Source organism: Falco rusticolus, chromosome 3, assembly GCF_015220075.1.
Source record: "Falco rusticolus isolate bFalRus1 chromosome 3, bFalRus1.pri, whole genome shotgun sequence".
NCBI lineage: Eukaryota > Metazoa > Chordata > Aves > Falconiformes > Falconidae > Falco > Falco rusticolus.
This window is the reverse complement of record NC_051189.1, coordinates 8,761,657-8,779,558: the sequence shown is the minus strand read 5'-3', so window position 1 is coordinate 8,779,558 and position 17,902 is coordinate 8,761,657. Positions and strand designations below refer to the sequence as shown.

Below are 17,902 nucleotides of genomic sequence, written 5' to 3'. Positions count from 1 at the left end.
ACTCCCCTTTCTCAACCATCACTTGCTGGTAAGAAATTTACCTATAATATACATGCACTTTAAAAATGTTATTTGTATGTTACTTGGAAACAGTAATAAATACATTATCTAGGATTTCTCATATTAATTGATTATTTCTTTATTTATTTCCTTCAAATGCTTCAGCTGCAATGTTCAGTCAGCTGTCAATTATCAGCTGTCAATTGCTTTTGAAAACATAAGCTAGCTTGGCTACAGAAGCAGTGTAGGTATGTTTCTACAGCAAAATTATATGTACATAAAGCCTTGCGTGGGTGCTCACTTGGGGATGTTTACGTTCTAGCCTCATCTGCACCACTGACCTTCTGTTTCTCAATTAAATCCTGTATGTCTGTTCTTAAAGCCTTTAGTAATGTGTTATTATCATCCACGGTTTTTGCTTTATAATTCCAGTCCTTTATTACTTTTGAAAATTAAGAATAATTAGTCTCCCAAAAATATGGTCACTCAACCTTTCCCCCCAGAGTCACAATTTTAAGATGATGTGTAAATCACCTTGGACAAGTTTAAAAAACGCGTTTCACCCATTGGTAGGGTATATTAATTCCATTTTTTTAATTTACTTTAAACATCCACTAAAAACAATTTTGCATCACATCAGGAAAGATCCCAAGAATAATTATTTATTGTGAAATTTAGCAATTCAGATGAAGACTACAGAATCAAATCAGCTGCCAACGTTTAGCATAAATCATTTTAATAGGGATTACACATGTCTATCAATGGCAGAACAGAATATTAAACCCTTTAGGCATAATGCATTTTTTTTTTTTTTTCCAAATTTGGATATGTCTGAGCCTTCTTTGGAAAACAATTACTTTTGTGTATCCACTTGCTGCTCTTGAAAAACAAAGTTCAGTTTAATTCAGTGGGATTAAGAAGAGGGGCAAGAATTTATGCAGTTGGGTCACTGACTTCTATCTTCCAAATACCCAGAACTATTTCAGTGGTGCCACAGAACATATTGCAGGGCTGAACACAGAGTCTCCCCATTCAGACTCCCTGAGGAATTTGAGGAACTAAACCAAGGAGAACTGCAATTCTTTATATACTCTGAAAAAGTCTGTCTTGAATGAAAATAAGAAGCTCCTTACTGCACCTATGTATGAAAAATGTAAAACAAACTGTTCATTAATAGATCACTAGTTTCATTCAATTAAAAAAAGGTATTAAAATATTAAGTTAGTATTCTGGCATGCACTTTATTCAACTTACTCTTTGCAATGAGGAGAGATGAATTAAGATATAGGTAGTACAGGACCTTAATGGAAGCACAGCTTGTGGGATCATATGATTAGTTCATAGTCTACCCTTACATGAAAAAAATGAAAAATCAATATGAAGAAAGATCCCCACGCATTGCAAAGTGTGCTGCCAGTCAAGGTGAGTCTAGAAAAGCTAAGTGCTGCTAAAGGAGCTACAACTGTGTGCTGGGACTTGCACTTTGGAGGGCTGCACTGGCATTAGCCAAAGCCAGCAACAAGGACATGATAAATGTCAGTAGAAGCAAGTGAGGGTGAGCTATCAGAAAAGAGTCCGCACAGAGGGGCAAGGAAGAGGGGCTGATGAAGTTCAGGAAGGGGGTAGTGAATATCCCTTTAGAAAAGGTTGGAAACAACTGATATAAAAGGTGGTTAAAAAAGTGACAAGCACGTACAGTCAAAGAAACACCTGCATGAGTCCACAGCGAACCTGAAAGTAACAGACTGTCTCATTTATTTCTGAAATGTCAGCACAAGGTCTCCTGAATCAAAACATTTGAGAAGAGTGCAACCTTGCCTGAGCAGACCAGCAGATACTTGCTGCAGGTTGTCAAACATCAATGATTTCTCCATCAGCCCACATGTGTGCTTCAAGAGTGAAGGAAGGTGAGAAAGGAGTGTGACATCTGCCCATCCACAAGTTTTAAACGTTTTAGAAAAACATCAGGGTTTTTTCTTGGGTTTTTTTTTTGTTTGTTTTGGGTTTTTTGTAACGTGATCCTGTCTACTCCTGAAAGCCACAGGAATTAAACTAACGATGACACCTATCTAACTCTTCCTGTGAAGATGACATATTAGTCGAACTCCTCACAGTGTAAAATAGAAAAGTCCAAATATTTATATTAATCTCATTAGACTGTATGACGTTTGAAGCTTATCTCTGCCTTATCCATTCAAACTACTTTATGGCTGGAAATTCTGGGCAGCAGCTGTCTTCTCACTCACGACTCAAGTTCTACTTAGAATTTGAACTCTGGAAGTAAATGAGATAGAACCTTTGGGTAATGATGATTAAGATGATTTGTCAAGGGTTGTTAGTATCCACTGCTTCCCCACTGTCCCCTCCCCTTCCCCTCCAATAATATTGATGATTACTAGATAAACACTGCTCAGAAACACAGGTAGTTTTAGAGAAGACTATTTTGTGAAGCATGGTGTTTTACTTAAATTTACTTCTGCTTTCTCTCCCTCTACTTCAGGAAAACTATAACAAGTTTTGATGCCTTTAGATCAGTTATTAAGCCACTGGCTAACAGAATGCAGCATTATTTTAAAAGTGAGCATAGAAGGAGAGACTTGGGGAAAAATATGCCGATGACTCCAGCCGTAACAATAAAATGGATGCACCCAGCTGTTTTAAATCTCTGAGAAACACTTTATTTCTAATTTCTGCTGCTTCTGCTGTCAGACCAGGTGCCACTAAGCCATTCATTTTGTTCATTACAGCTTCTGTATCACTTTGAATTAGAGCTTGCAGACTTGGATTAAGCCTATTCTTAGCGCTTCTAAATCAAACCTGTGTATTTGAGTTTCATTTTGTCAAGAGCAGTACTGCAGCAGGATTTCATAGGACTTCCTTACTATTTCCTACAACAAACTTGAACTAAGAACTCTCAACAGAAGTAACTTGAAAACTAACACAGCTGTTAAAGCAAAATGTCAGTGCATTTCATTGAAGCTCAGAAATTACAAGTGGCAAATAGATACATGATGAAAGCCTGTATTAAATAACATACAAATATTATATCCACCATCTTTCCTAATTTATTTGAAAACATATATGCAAGTCAACTTACTTACTGCAGATGTATGTATGAGGATTGTTTGCACAGAACATCAAAATGATAGCAAACCTTTTACATGTAGCACACATGAACTAAGTTCCAACTCACAATTCTAATAGAAATCTCTGAGACTCAACTCCTGCACCATAATCATTCACCACAAAACTTGACAAATTTTCTGTTCCCATAGCCAGGCATTTATTGTGCTGCTCCAGCCTACTCCTACAATCAGGTGTAAGTTCTTATAGCCATGTCTGACGTGGTTCCTCATAGTTTGGTCTTAAGTAAAGTTCATCTTATACCACAGCCAGCAGTCTCTCTCAAGCACAAGTTATGTCTTAACATGCAAGATCAGAAAAATACACTTCCTCAGTTTTTCATTCTTTTAACAACAAAAATCCTAAAATCTCAGAAGTTGTCTTTTTAAGTATTCCATCTTATAAATTAAAATCAGTGTTGGGCAAATAGTATCCCCAAAAAGTAAAAGTCTGAAAAAAAGAGATAGGCTGCCTGAGAACAAAATTAAAAGTCCTTAATGGTGGCATCAAGTTCTTTCAACTGCACCATACAGCAACTAAATTGTAAAACATTTTATAAAGATGAGTTAAAGGTTACTACTGGATTGTGGTTTTACACAGAAACAACTTTGTATGTTCAATCTGAAACATGGCAGCTGTTTTTAAATTAAGAAGCAACATTCTAAGCTGTGTCCTTTGCTGCATTTATGAGTTTTCTATATACAGAAATATGTATAAGGCACCCTTCTCATTTTTTTCTTTCCATTCAATAAACTGTCTTTGAATAGCACACTCTTTGGGCACTCACTGATGTCCTCTCATGCCAAGATTCATTTACATTTGGCCATGCATTCTAATAGTTGTCTTCTTACTTCATCTCAAAGCTTTTTTTTGCCTCACATTTTCTGCTTAAGCATTCAAAATACACCATCATTTTACTCACAATTGTTCCTGTCTCAGCCTAGTTCTGTCATTGTTTCCCTAAACCAAACTTGTTCACACGCACGGGCTGCAAGCTAACTGTTCTCTTTTCACATGCTCCCTGTGCTCTTTCTTCTGTTAGTCTCCATTTCATTGCTATGTTGGTAAATAATTCAGCCAGTGTCAAGTCTGCAACTGGTGTAGTTACTATTCTCTGTCCAGGAAGTAGAATTTTCTATGCGTCGACATCTTAATCCCTATTAGGGAATGAAGGAGAGGGTGATGTCACCCAGGAAGCTAAGTGCTGATATCAATCAGTCCTGTGACCTAATTACAGACCCATTAAAACTGACACAGAATACAGAAGAGAGATGCTCTGTGTATTCCTTCCTGGTTTTCCAGTTTTCCCCTTTTCCCCTCCAGTTAATTGTGTGCTATCTATAGATGGCTGGAACGTTATCTTAAGAGGGGACTGATCAGCTTCAGCATATAAAAACCGATCAATCAAAAATAAGCAGAAAAATTCCACAGAGTCTGAGCCAGAACTGGACACTATAATTTTATAATATTTAGAAGAAATAAAGCTAGTGCATATTCCTGTTCAGCAACCTTGCAGGTTAATATAAGCACTATTTTGTTATAACTTGACTGTCTTTTAAAACTAAACTCATTTCACTGTAAGAAACAGAAATATCAATTACTCTTTCCTGCTGAAGAGATGTCCTTTTTTAATGCATATTTTTAAAGAGTTATACTGCACTATTTTGCTGTTATAATAAAGATCCTGTGTAAAAGAAAGACACCTGAAAGAAGCAGGAAGCAAAATTCACAGGGATAATCAATATTTGTTGGGAAAAGTAATTCATACTGCTAGAAAAACCTAACAGACCACAGAAATAATAAAATTTTGGATAAAAACTAACGTGCATTTGTAAATCCTAGTTCTCGAGTGCTGTTAGTGACATGTCTTAAGCTGTGCTCCCATGTGTTCTGAAAGAAAAAAATAGGTCTATGTATTTCTGCTCACTTCCTGGAATTTCACTGGGGAAGGTAAAAACCGTAACATTTTGAATTGTATAGTTCCAGGGAAAACTGGAAATAGAAGTCTCAATGTCAGTGTCTTTTTGGATCTTTTAGATTTTAAATACATCTTATAAACAAAACCAAGCACTGTGCAACTACAAATAGCAGGTTAGCGGACGCCAGAACTAGCTAATTGTAACCCAGCTGCTGTATACAAAATAACTGACCCCCTGCCGATTAGATCACACCTACTGGATGCGTGGAATGCAGGAAAGAAACCCACCTTCCACTCTGAAGCTGCTTCAAAGGGTGGCTTCTGCAGCAGAGCCCACATGGCAGCCCTGCGCCACTGCCAGGCACCTGGGCCCTGGCTCACCTCCCTGTCCCCAGCAGCTTGCCTCAGCCCAGGTGTGGTGGGACTGTGCCTGCCAGGAGGGGCAGGGCAGAGCCCTGCCAGCCTTCAGTCACCTGGTGCCCCACTGCCCCAGCACACTGATATGCCTCCTCTGCACAGAGGGGTTGGCAGCTTGGACATTTTGATTAGGAAACTTAAGTCACTTCCTTAAACTGAAGTGATAAACGCAATTAATTCTTTGCTGCCTTCGTGATTCCTCACACTGTTACACTTCACAGGCAACCCCCACCTGTAGTTCCATAGGAAGTACGTGCCACTGAATTCGTGTAAGAAAGCAATCTGATGAGTACCCGATGATTTTCTTTATGACCCCAAAACAGAGCACACAGGCTGCTTGAACCTGAGATTGATATAGCAAAAAAACTACAGAATACCTAGGTGCTGTACTTCTAAACAAGAATAGTTGCACAAAAGAAAACTACAGACAGGTTTCAACTAAACTGGCTTGTAGTCCATGCTGGTCACAATAATGACTGACTTTTTACTCCTAAGTTTTGATGTTGTGCTTTAGAAATTTACCTTGAAATCCTTCTAACATATTTGGATGAGATGGCTGAATATCTACTGTTTTCATGGCTTCCAAGAACAGTTACGTATTGTGGTTGCTATGCAAAAAAAAATCCAAATAAAAATTACGACCAACATAATCTGAAATGGTCCCACAATTATTTTTCTTTTTTGAAGAAATACAGGGTGAAAATTTCTGATCAACTGCTTCTCCCTTTTACATCATTAGCGCAAATGTAATCAAATACTCTGAAAGCTGAGCAAAACATTGTTCTGTTTATACTGACACTGAAACCAGAAATGTGAATTTGTGAAATATTGTTTCAATATTTTCAATGTTTCAGTTTTAAAAATTACTTTCAGAGTAGAAAACCTTGAAAAGCTTAGAATATTTATTTTTATATATCCAAAATTTAAGTTGGCTTTTATTTGTAAAGTTCAACCAACTTCCTCCTTTAAAATGTTTTTCAACTTAATTTGACAAACCACTCAAAACATTCTGCAATGTTTCTGAATTTTCAGGGAAGTAAAATGTCAGTTATTCTCACAGTACTAAGGGAGACTAAAATCCAGTGTTGACTAAGAGTCTTATTTCTTTAGGCCATTCATTTCTTGGTTTATATCTTGAGAAGTGAGGCCAGCATCCAGCAATATTGAATCTCAGTTCTGTATTTCAACCTTGCAAGAATGATGAGGGTTTTTTTAGCCCCATTATACATGCACACTTACATGTATATGTATATGCAATAAGGTAGCTCTGAAAGTTCCATTTGCACCTATCAAGTCAGGTTTTCACAGAGACATACAGAAGGTTATCAAAATTTAGGGTGCTCCATGTATAAACTATTTTCATATATTAATTTTTAAAAGGTAGATTCATCAAAAGGATGCAGTATGCATTCTGTACTATAGTAAAACTGCACACATGCTTTATGTGTGTATAAGCATATATAAAGACAATGTATGCCCAGGACCACAGGGAAGACCAGGTAACTTTGTTCTAAGTCACAGAAATTAAATCACTGTGTTTGCTATGGTTTCCCATTCTCCACAAGTTCTGCTCTAACAGTTGTCAGGACATCAAAAATCTTCACACAGAGAAGCCTACGGGTTCAGACTGTCTCTGAGCTCTAAGTTTCAGAGAACACCTTATGTTCTTTGAGTGCCCAGAACAGACAAATGTAAGTTGGAGTACTACGCGTGGAGTAAACAAAGATAGATATATAAGGTACATAGAGAAGTTTCACTCAACATCTGGTACACAGCCTCTGTAAGCCAACAGTAACATGTACTCCAGGTTAATTAGGAACAAGAATAGTTTAAATGCATTTACAAGTTTCCACTTATTTATTTCATTAACTTATATAAAGTACAACTTCAGATAACCATAAAATCACTTTTTAAGGTCCAGTGTGAGGACTCAGAGGAAGAAGAGGTATACATATATACACAAAGAACAATTCTTGGCTACAAAAATTCTCTCTCCCATACTCTGATTATTATATAACATAAAGATTCTCACATAGGAAAGTCAGAGTCCTCTCTGCCACAGAGAACTATGTTTACCATGGAAACTACCATTACTGAGTCATTTGAAGTCACTTGGGTAACCTGACCGTAACGCTATTCTGTGAAGTGTCAGAAATGTTGAACTGTAGATTAAATAATCCACTCAAAATCCATTTAACATCACATGGCAACCGGGCATTCACATAACTCCATGAATGACAGAAATACTAAACTGAACAAGGTTAAATAATGTGCCAGATTGAATGACAAAGGACAGACATGTTTTGCCTTTTTTTTTTTTTCTTTTTTTTTTTTCTTATAATGGATTACATTTTGCCTGGTGCTTTACAATTATGTCTCCAGAACTGAGAGAAAATGAAGATTTTAAGAAGGCTTAAGAAACTATATAATAACAAAAATTGCATGAAAATACTGACGGATCAGGCGAGACAAACATATATCAACTTCACAAACACATATGAAGCTAAAGCATACTGATTACTATTAAATATTTCACTTGTTGTCTTGCTTCAGCGGGCTGAGTAAAATGAGATACTTTTTCCTGTCAATGTTTGCTCTAATGTCTGAATATAAAAATACTGCCTTACCATGCTTCTGAAAGCTCAGTGCTTTTAACAATGATACTATGAGCTTTTATCCTTAGACAACAAATCAAATACAATCTGTGAGACAAATTGTGCCCTGCGGAATATGTAAGTATCTCAATGGGAGTCACAAAACGGGAACAAAGATTTTTCATTTATCAAAAATCATTGTTCTTAGACATCACTGCCACATGTGTAGAGTCTCACCAGAAGTTCAACAACAGTCTTATTTTTTTTCCAATATAAAATGTAGGTATGCTGTCAGATAAGCAAATAATAGGTTAAACATGAAAATATATTTGCTGATTTCTCTCTTGTCATTTATTACAGTACTTCCAATACTGCTTCTCCAAGGAAACAAGACTCACATTAAAAGAGAGGTATTTGTGGTTGCAAATGCTAGGAGGTAAAAAAAGTGCTCTGAATGTACTAATTGTGAATAATATTATACAAGGATAGCTTACAGAACTCAACTTCTCAACCCTGAAGTCTGCAATCCTGTTACTAAACATCTAAAGCAAATGAAAAAGGAAGAATCCTAGAGGTCACCACTCTTGGGCAGGTAGGTATTTTTTAAAGAAAGCTGAAATAAATATAGCCTTTGAAGATTAGAGGGAGGATGAAACCAATAGGGGTTTGGGGTTTTTTAAAGCAGAAAATAATGCTTTTAGACAAAATGTATGTATCACATCATAGGCTTGCATTACTAACAAGCCATGAGATAGCTGTGCCACTAGCCGAAACTCCAATGTGGTCTTTCTATCAAGTCAAACATGAAAAAAATTGCACAGATCTGATGGTAATGTAGAAAAGACAAAAGCCTATCTGATGAGATATACCTTCTGCAAAAAGAAGGGAGCTTCAGGTGAGGACTGAAGTAATCAAAGACAGCTGAATTTGAGTATGACTGTTGGTGAAAAAAATGCCTCCTCTAAGAGAAAAAAAACCTTGTCCTTTGTAACTTGACGTATCAAAGAAAAGAGAAAACTAGGGCTTGGATAGAGTTGCAGAAAAGTTAAATTAAACAGAAATATTTCCCATGTGTAATTGAAATGCCAGTTTCTGGGGCCCAGCATTTTTGACTGTATGAAGACGATAACTTGCTCTGTTAAAGCTCCTGAAAATGCTAAGTGATAACTACATCTAAAGTGAAATTAGAAACAACTCCATTTTCTTAGTACCCCACTAGCTTTGCTGGTACATTTACAGAAGTGGAATCCAATTTACCAAGTTCAAACAATTTTTGTACTGAAAAACAGTGTTAAATAGGCTATTTTAAAACCTGTGGAAAGGCAATGATTAATTTTCTTAGTGTATCCTTCATTCCTCAGTCTACCTACTGATGACTGTCTCCCCTATTGAGTTATTTGTAATTTATTTCCAGATCATGCTTTTCTATACATCTAGATGAAAGAAATCTTTCTTGTACCTATTTAAAACATAGAAATCTATATTGCATGCAAAATGGAAAGTGTTTACAGCTTTTTCCAGAACATTCTTATTTGTAAATTTTTCACAGTAACTATGGTGCATAAAGAAAGCTATAATGTGAAGTCACAAATAAGACAGAATCTTTTAGGTTTTTAGATTTTCATCTGGTTCTATCTAATTTTCTAGACAGAAAGACCGTCCCACATTAAAGAGAAGATAGTGCCAGATAAAAAAGAAGCAGATATATAACTAATTCCCCATGCTTATTTAAAAGGGGAGAAAAAAAGTATATTTTGGAGTTTCCTTTCAAATCAAGCTACATCTGAAGATCTGAAAAAGTCACTAATGTTCAAAAGCACTCACCGCTACTCTTATACGTAGCAGAAAGATTAATAAATAATTAACAGCATTTCTAAAACAAACATACCTCAAAGATACTGGTATCTTAATTCTTCCGAAGAAGAAAACCTTAGCTGCCGTTTTGTCTTCTGGTCTTGAATTTGTTGTGTAGCCTAGGAAAAATAAATCTCAGCTTACTTTCAAACTGAAAGCATATGGCTAGACCCAAGGAAAAAAAAAAAAACAACAAACCACAACAGCCAACTTAATAGCATTGCAGTTAATTCCTCTGTAATCCTACCTCATTATCTTAAGCAAACAAATCTCTGAAAAGGATTGCCTTATTAAAAGCAAATTAGAAAACTGAATGTCATCTGTGCAGGGAGGCATTCTCTTAAAATGCAGTCAGCAAGGAGGCTCATAAATAGGGCACTATATAAAAACGTTCCTATCAGGCAATCCCTAGCAGATTTTCAACAGATGTGTATGTAACTATGATTTCACATATTCCTAAAATGAAATGTGTCAACATCATTTACCACAAACTTTCAAGAGTCTAAAAAAATGTACTCATTTAAATTCTACAGAAAGAACAATATTATGAAGTTATCTAAAATGCACATCGGTAGCAAGAGTAGCTACTGAATTGCCATACCTCCCGCTCTTGGAAGTCATCGTAAGGTTTGATTTACTGAGGATAATTATTTTTTTTTTTAATTAAGGTTTTGGTTTTATTTGTAAAACCAGGTAAAATTCAGGGGTGCATCACAGCACTCATTACACATTTTTAGAAATGTAATGTATAAGCAGTGAAGTAGTGGATGCTATAAAGAGAAAAAACTACTACAGTCACTATAATTGTTAGATTGTTATAACTTTTCTCAGAAATTGTTTCTCCGCTACAAGCATTTATTGATATATTAGTTAGAAATAGAAAACATGGGTTATCAGATCCTTGGGAGAAAAAAATCAATACTATTACAACAAAGATTTTTTTTATTAAGTTACTTTATTACTAGCTTAAAAAACTATAATAGATATCTGTAGAAACAAGTAGTCCTTTGCATTTTTAGCTTCATTAGTACTGAACTTCTCAGCTTCACTTTAAAATACTCTTATCTTAATCATCCTGTCAGTTATTCCTTACTTCAGATTATTTTGTTTCTGTACAAGCAAGTTATTTTTAAAGGAAACAACACGGAAAACAGCTTTCTTGAAGGCTATGCAAGGATAACAAAACTATATGAACCCAACTCTGGAAGATGATTGTTTCGTGTGAAACCTTAATACAAAGTGGAAAAAAAATAATGAAGACAGTATTCAAATGAAAGTCATAAAGGGCAGACGAAGCTGAAGCAGAAATTAAAAACAACTGAAAAAGATTAATCAGAGCTTCATTCATACCCACAAGTCAGCAATGTAGCAAGTCAGAAAGAATTTAAGAAACTAATTTCTGAAAATAGCTGGTTCTAAGTCCTCTACTTCAGTATTTCTCAAAACAAAACAAAACAATCACACATATGAGTTTGAACACATGAAAGCAAATAGATTATCATGTAAGATTAGGAGACTCTATTTCAGGACCACAAAATTAAAATAATCACTGCTACCATTAGAGCCAAATCTTGATTTATAAATATCTGTAAGACACAGTGGCCTTGACGTGGGGGTTTTGTATTACTTTTTCAAATGGTAATAAAATGGAATATCGCCTATTTTTGTTTATATTACTCTTTGATAACAATTTTTTAGATTTCGAAGGTTCAAGCTGAACTGATGTCTGCATCTGAGAGCTGTTTTCATCTGAGTGCTGTAACATTTTCATGGTACACTGAAAATGAGATAAAAGACAGAAGTAAATAAATTCTTGCTTGAATTCTGCATCATTTAATCAATGTTTAGGTAGAAAGTAGCAACAAAACATATCCTTTCTTTCATACTGACATCTTTCTTTTCCTTATTTAGATACTTTAAGAAAGTAGAAGTCTTCAAATGTGTTGTTTCATGGCACAAGAGTGCACATTTGTTTGTAATCTTTCACACAAATCCTTACACCTTTGTATTGCTAGATTAGGTGGAGTATTTAATCACATTTATTGATTTTATGGTGTTTGCTGAGAGCTGAGAAAATGCCCGATTCTTTCAGTCTGCTATTTTTTCTTTTCTGTTTCTTTTCTCCTGAATTTGGTTGGTTGGTTGGTTGCTTGGTGTTTGTTGTTTCTGTTTGTTTTGGTATTTTAAAAACTGCTACTAAGTTGGCATCTCTGTTATTCATCTATATATTCACAGCTCTGAAATCTGATGTTTTCTTCTCTACTGTGCTTTAAGATCCACAATTTCAGTACTGTATGTATCTGTATTTGTCAAATATTTTAAGAAATATATATTCTTCATGGTATCAGATTTAAACAAACCCATGGATTTAGTTTAGTCTCTCAAGACATTTGAAGGTCCATATTTACTATCAGAAAGGCTTTGCTCTTGCAAAATGACAGTCTTAGGTTTGCCTTGTCATCATTTTATTCCTGTAGTACACAATTGTATGCAAGGTTGTAAAGAATCACTCATCAATTTGTACTCTAATATTCAGATAACTTGAATTTTAGTGGCATCTAGAGCCCTAGTTTCATTCAGGAAAATTTCTGACACAAGAAACTGTTGTCCTGGTTTAACGCCAGCCAGCAACTACGTACTACGCATTGGCTTGCTCACTCTTCCACCGCAACCTTGGTGGGATGGGGAGGAGAACCGGAAAAAAAGGTAAAACACATGGGTTGAGATAAGATCAGTTTAATAATTGAAATAAAGTAAAATATAATACTAATACTACTGCTGCTACTAATAATTGTAATAAAAAGGGAGATAAACAGAGAAAGAGAAACAAAATACAAAAGTGATGCACAATACAATTGCTCACCACCCACTGACTGATGCCTAGCCAGTCCCTGAGCAGCGATCCACTCCCTTGGCCAAGTCCCCCCAGCTTATATACTGAGCATGACATTGTATGGTATGGAATATCCCTTTGACCAGTTTGGGTCAGCTGTCCTGGCTGTGTCACCTCCCAACTTCTTATGCCCCTCCAGCCTTTTCACTGATAGGGGCGCTGAGAAGGTGAAAAGTCCTTCACTTAGTATAAGCACTACTCAGCAACAACTAAAAAGATCAGTGTGTTATCAACATTATTCTCATATTAAATCCAAACCACAGCACTGTACCAGCTACTAAGAAGAAAATGAACTCTATCTCAGCCAAAACCAGAACACCTGCATTAAGAAAAATTATTTTAATTAAAAAAAACCCAACCAAACAAACAAAAAACCCCAACCACCAACCAAAACCAACAACAAAGCAGTTTATTCATGAAACGCAGAACTGGGTTTGTTCTGTTATTATTGTTATATTGTTATTGTTAATGTTGTGTTATGAAGTGTAATCATATGAGTTCAACTCTTGTTATTGTGGTAGTGACTTTATTCTTGGAAATAATTTGCAGGTTTCAGGAAAAGAGTAAAAAAAATCCAACAAAACCAAATCAGAAAATATACTTTCCTTACAGGTTTTCCACTGCCTTGTGTCATGTGGAATGACAAGTTATGTGGCTCCAAAGTTAGAAACGCTACTATGAATAAAGACACACTGTTTATATTTGTAATAGATGTATATATCTCTACAAAATTAAAAAAAAAATCAGAAGGAAACACAGTTAATCAGACCAAAGGAGTACAATTAACTACTTTTTTATTATTTTGATATTGTGAGGACTTCACTAGTGTTACTAGTTCCTATTCTCATCCCCTTTTTCATTAAACCTCAGCTTGTTTAAAACAACATGAATGTGGACTAGTAGACACTATGTGTGTTTCTATCATAGTACACATATGAAAGGGATTTCCTCAAGCTAACACAGCTAGAGAACAGAAGACAGCTTTAAAACCTCGATTTTCTCTTGGTTTTCTCAGAGAGATCAATTTTTAGTCTTATAAACATCTTGTCATATATTTACTTGCAGAATAATAAACTTACAGAAAACACTGACAATACAGCTGAAGTCTTCAGCTATGGCTTACCTGTAACCTAAAATCTGTTACTTGGTCTCAAACTATTCAAGCTACAATTAGAAATAATTTGATTTCTGAACACAAGGAACTAAATAATTTTGCTTCTAAATATTTGATTTGCAACCACCTGACAAAGGAAAGAGCAAAAAGAGCTTAAGCACCAACATAGAGGAACTGTGTGTATATAGGTGACATTAGCATCTTAATTGTCTCCACAACAAAGAAAAAAATGATGCATCTTAAAACCAAAAAAGTCTGATGTCATTAAAGAGAAGACAAAATAATAAAAGGAAAATCCTTTCAAATACCTGTTGATCAAAGCCATGTGCTAACCAAGGCAGGGACAGGTATAGTTATTGGGCACGATTAAACAGCCAAAATGAATTTACAAGATTATCTTATGAACTATACTCTATGTACAAAACACTAGCCTCACAGATCTGTGGAGGATTTCAAGCTTAAATAGTGTGAAGAAAACACTAGTTGACTATATATGCTCTTTTTCTTAGTTGCTCACTTTTCCCACCATTATTTTTCCATTAAATTTCTGAAATACAGACTTCTACTTGGATTTTTTGTTAATATTTCTTTTAATGCCATAGAAGGAAAATTTAATATTAAAATGTTCCATATGAAAACAAGAATTGAGATGCCTCAAATCAATATTTTTTTGCTATCAGCATGATTTTTCTTTCTCTTATCTTCATTAGAAGTTGCTCTTCATTAAGTGCAGAGCTGAACTAGACACAAAGGAGTATGATGTCTCTTAAAATCATTCTATTTCCAAACTCCAGGGATGCTGTAATTGAAATTCTTTCCTCTCCTGTTTCTACTTAAAACAGAGTATCCTGATGCTGTTCATAGAACAATTTGGGGGTTTGAGAAAAACTTAAAAAATATTTCAATTTGCACTCTAGAAATATATTTTCAGTAAACTTAATGAATTCATTTTACATCAAAATGCACAGCAAGGCACTGGGTACCTGAGACCCCAAACAATAATGCTATCAGGACTTAACTTTACTTGTTACTTTTCAGGTGATACTTTCAACTAAATTTCCATTATAATGAAATTTTTATTCTAGGAGAAATATTTATACATTTCTAGGTAAAAACTGCCAGATTTTAAATTAAACTTTACTAATTTACTTGACAATGACAGAACCAATTAACATAGTTACAGAATAGAACAGGCTTTTTCAGTCTGAAGGGACCTAAAATTATTATCTAGTCCAGGGGTCCTCAAACTTTTTAACCAGGGAGCCGGCGCGCGGATGAAGTGGCAGGCAGTCATCTGCGGCTGCTTGGTTCCCCTCCCCAACCCCTGGCGGGGGGGTGTGTGTGTGTGTGTCTGTGTGTCTGTAAATACCGGGGGCTGGATTGAGGACCCGAGGGGGCCGTATCTGGCCCATGGGCCATAGTTTGAGGACCCCTGATCTAGTCCAACTGCCTGACCAAGTAAAACCATATTATTAAGGGCATTGTCCAAATGCCTCTTCAACACTGACAGGCTTGGGAGAACCACTGCTCTCTAGGAAGCCCGTTCCAGTGCTTGACAATCCTCTCAGCCAAGAAACGCTTCATAATGTCCAGTCTAAACCTCCCCTGGTGCAGCTTTGGACCATTCCCATGCGTCCTATCATGGATACCAGGAACAAGAGCTCAGCACCTCCCTCTCCCCTTCCCCCCCTCAGGAAGCTGTAGAGAGCAATGAGGTTGCCCCTCAGCCTCTTCTTCTCCAAACTAGACAAGCCCAAAGATCCTTAGCTGCTCATCACAGGACATTCCTTCCAGCCCTTTCACCAACTTTGTTGCCCTCCTCTAGACACAATGAAGGACCTTCACATCCTTCTGAAACTGTGGGGCCCAGAACTGCATACAGCATTCAAGGTGAGGGGACAGCAATGCTGAATACAGCAGGATAATCACATCTTTTGACCTAGAAACACATTTGTAATTATTTCTTACAGGTTTAGTTCCACAAAGCATAAGTAACTATAAAACATAGCCTTACTTGATACCTATCTTGCCTGAGCAAAAGGCCTGGAAGTTAAATAACCTGTGATGCATCTTTTTGTTGTTGTTGTTTGGGTTTTTTCTCCCTCTTTCCCCCCCTCTTATTTTAGATTGTGTAATTAAGGACATTTACTATACAGGCAAAACTCTTGCCTATTATATGATCTTTATAAGGCATTAACATCTGTATGGACATGGAACTCTTTAAGACGGAGAACTTCCATTACTCCTATTACTTGACTGAAAATGAATGCAGCATTCAGGATTTTTACCTGTACCTACTAATGACCCCTTAAACATTTTGCAGAACTTCTCTTCACTGTGAAGAGCAAATCAAGCAAAGTACTTCTGTTTCACCAAATCCAGTATTTCAACTCACTTCTGAACTGGTGTTCTTGAAAGTTTTTTCCTCATATACCTGATTCTGTAAAGATCAATAGAAATACTCAGAAAATATGAAAATTATCTATAACACTACCCAATTAAGCTTTAAGCATATGAGGTCAGGGATGAAATATTAGTGAATATAAATGCCACTATATCACTGAAGTGTATACATGATTCAAAGGAATATAAGAGGTTCTTGAAAACCATGTACACAGCAGTCGAAGAGAAAAACAATCTGGAAATCAAGTGGACCAACAGAGGAAAAACATACTGAGTAGAAATCAAAACTATGACAGTATTAAAAATATTATTTATACTCTACAGCCTCACATACTTAAGATTCCTAAATAATTTCTATAAAATGAGAGGTAAGTGCTACTCTTTTTCTAAGATTTTTTTTTTTTACTTGAATTCAATCTGTTAGAACACAGGGGTTTTTTGTTGCGAAATACATAGCCTTGCTTTCTTCCAATTTCAGATATACTTGACTAAAATATGATCTGAATTATTAGGAACCAGTGTATCACCAGGCAATCTTCCCTGGGTAAAGAGCAATGCAGTTGTTCACTGACCGAACAAACTCCAGCCAGTATTCTAACTCAAATGTTGGCCACAATTCTGTCTCTGCTACTACTCCTATTTGTGGAGAGGGAAGCTGTATTGATTTTTCTGTTTTGTTCTTATAAGCAGGCTCAAATTTATATTCAGAGATATGCAAAGGAGAAAGGAATTGGAGAGTGAAAAAAAGAAATGCAGATTTTTTTTGTAAAACAGCAATTAAACATTATTGTTATATTGGGGGGTTTATTCTCAACAAAAGTAGGCAAAACTTGACTGAAGTCTTCAAAAACTTACACTTTTAAGTGCTTAATAGCATTTTACTGTTTATAGATTAATTCTAAAGAGTGAATTAAAAATGCTATCTCTAGGTTTACAGACTTCTATGGTTTACTTTATTCATCATTTAAACTGTTTATGATTTCAAGACCAGAACACAGTATGCTAAATCCCATTCTCACTTAAACACTTCGCTTAAAAGAGAAACCACAACCACTTAAATCCATACTACTGAAACAATTCTTGTCTATCCAAACATCCCTTGGTAGTCAAAAAAATGGAAGCATAATGTGGGCATAGACAACAGTGTTCAGGTATTTACTAGAACAGTCCCACAGTCATTTGCACTAGTACTTACTCATGTATATACATTAGCAAACAATAGTTAGAGATCCCATTAGAATTCCACTGGAAAAAGTGACTCTTCACTTACTAAAGCATTACATCTAATTTATGAGGAAGCCATACTAAATTAGTTAACTAAATCTCTGGCTGAAATACAGATGTGTCTCACCAATTAACCTTTCCATGCACAAAACCCCAAACGGTTTCTAGTGATTTTGTTTGCAACTCATCGTAAATGGGAAGTGTTCGTATTCATGCAGTACAACTCAACCACTGATCTCAATTTGTTAAAAAAATGTTATTCATAAAAAGAGACAGAAAAGAGAAAAATGAAAATATATTTTAATATTTTTAGAAGAAATTTATTTCTATAATTTACTCTTATCTGATTACCTGAAGTAGGA

The 17,902-nt window shown here is 35.7% G+C and overlaps 1 protein-coding gene across 6 annotated transcripts in view; it reads right to left on the bottom strand.

Moving 5' to 3' along the window:
* The window catches only part of CDH18 (cadherin 18), a 378,826-nt gene that overhangs the window by 324,809 nt on the left and 36,115 nt on the right, over positions 1 to 17,902 (bottom strand). For all 6 annotated transcript variants that reach the window (XM_037381369.1, XM_037381368.1, XM_037381373.1 and 3 more), the window contains exon 2: positions 9,941 to 10,025. The gene's annotated coding sequence lies outside the window, so the exon portion shown is untranslated. The remainder of the gene's footprint in view (positions 1 to 9,940; positions 10,026 to 17,902) is intronic.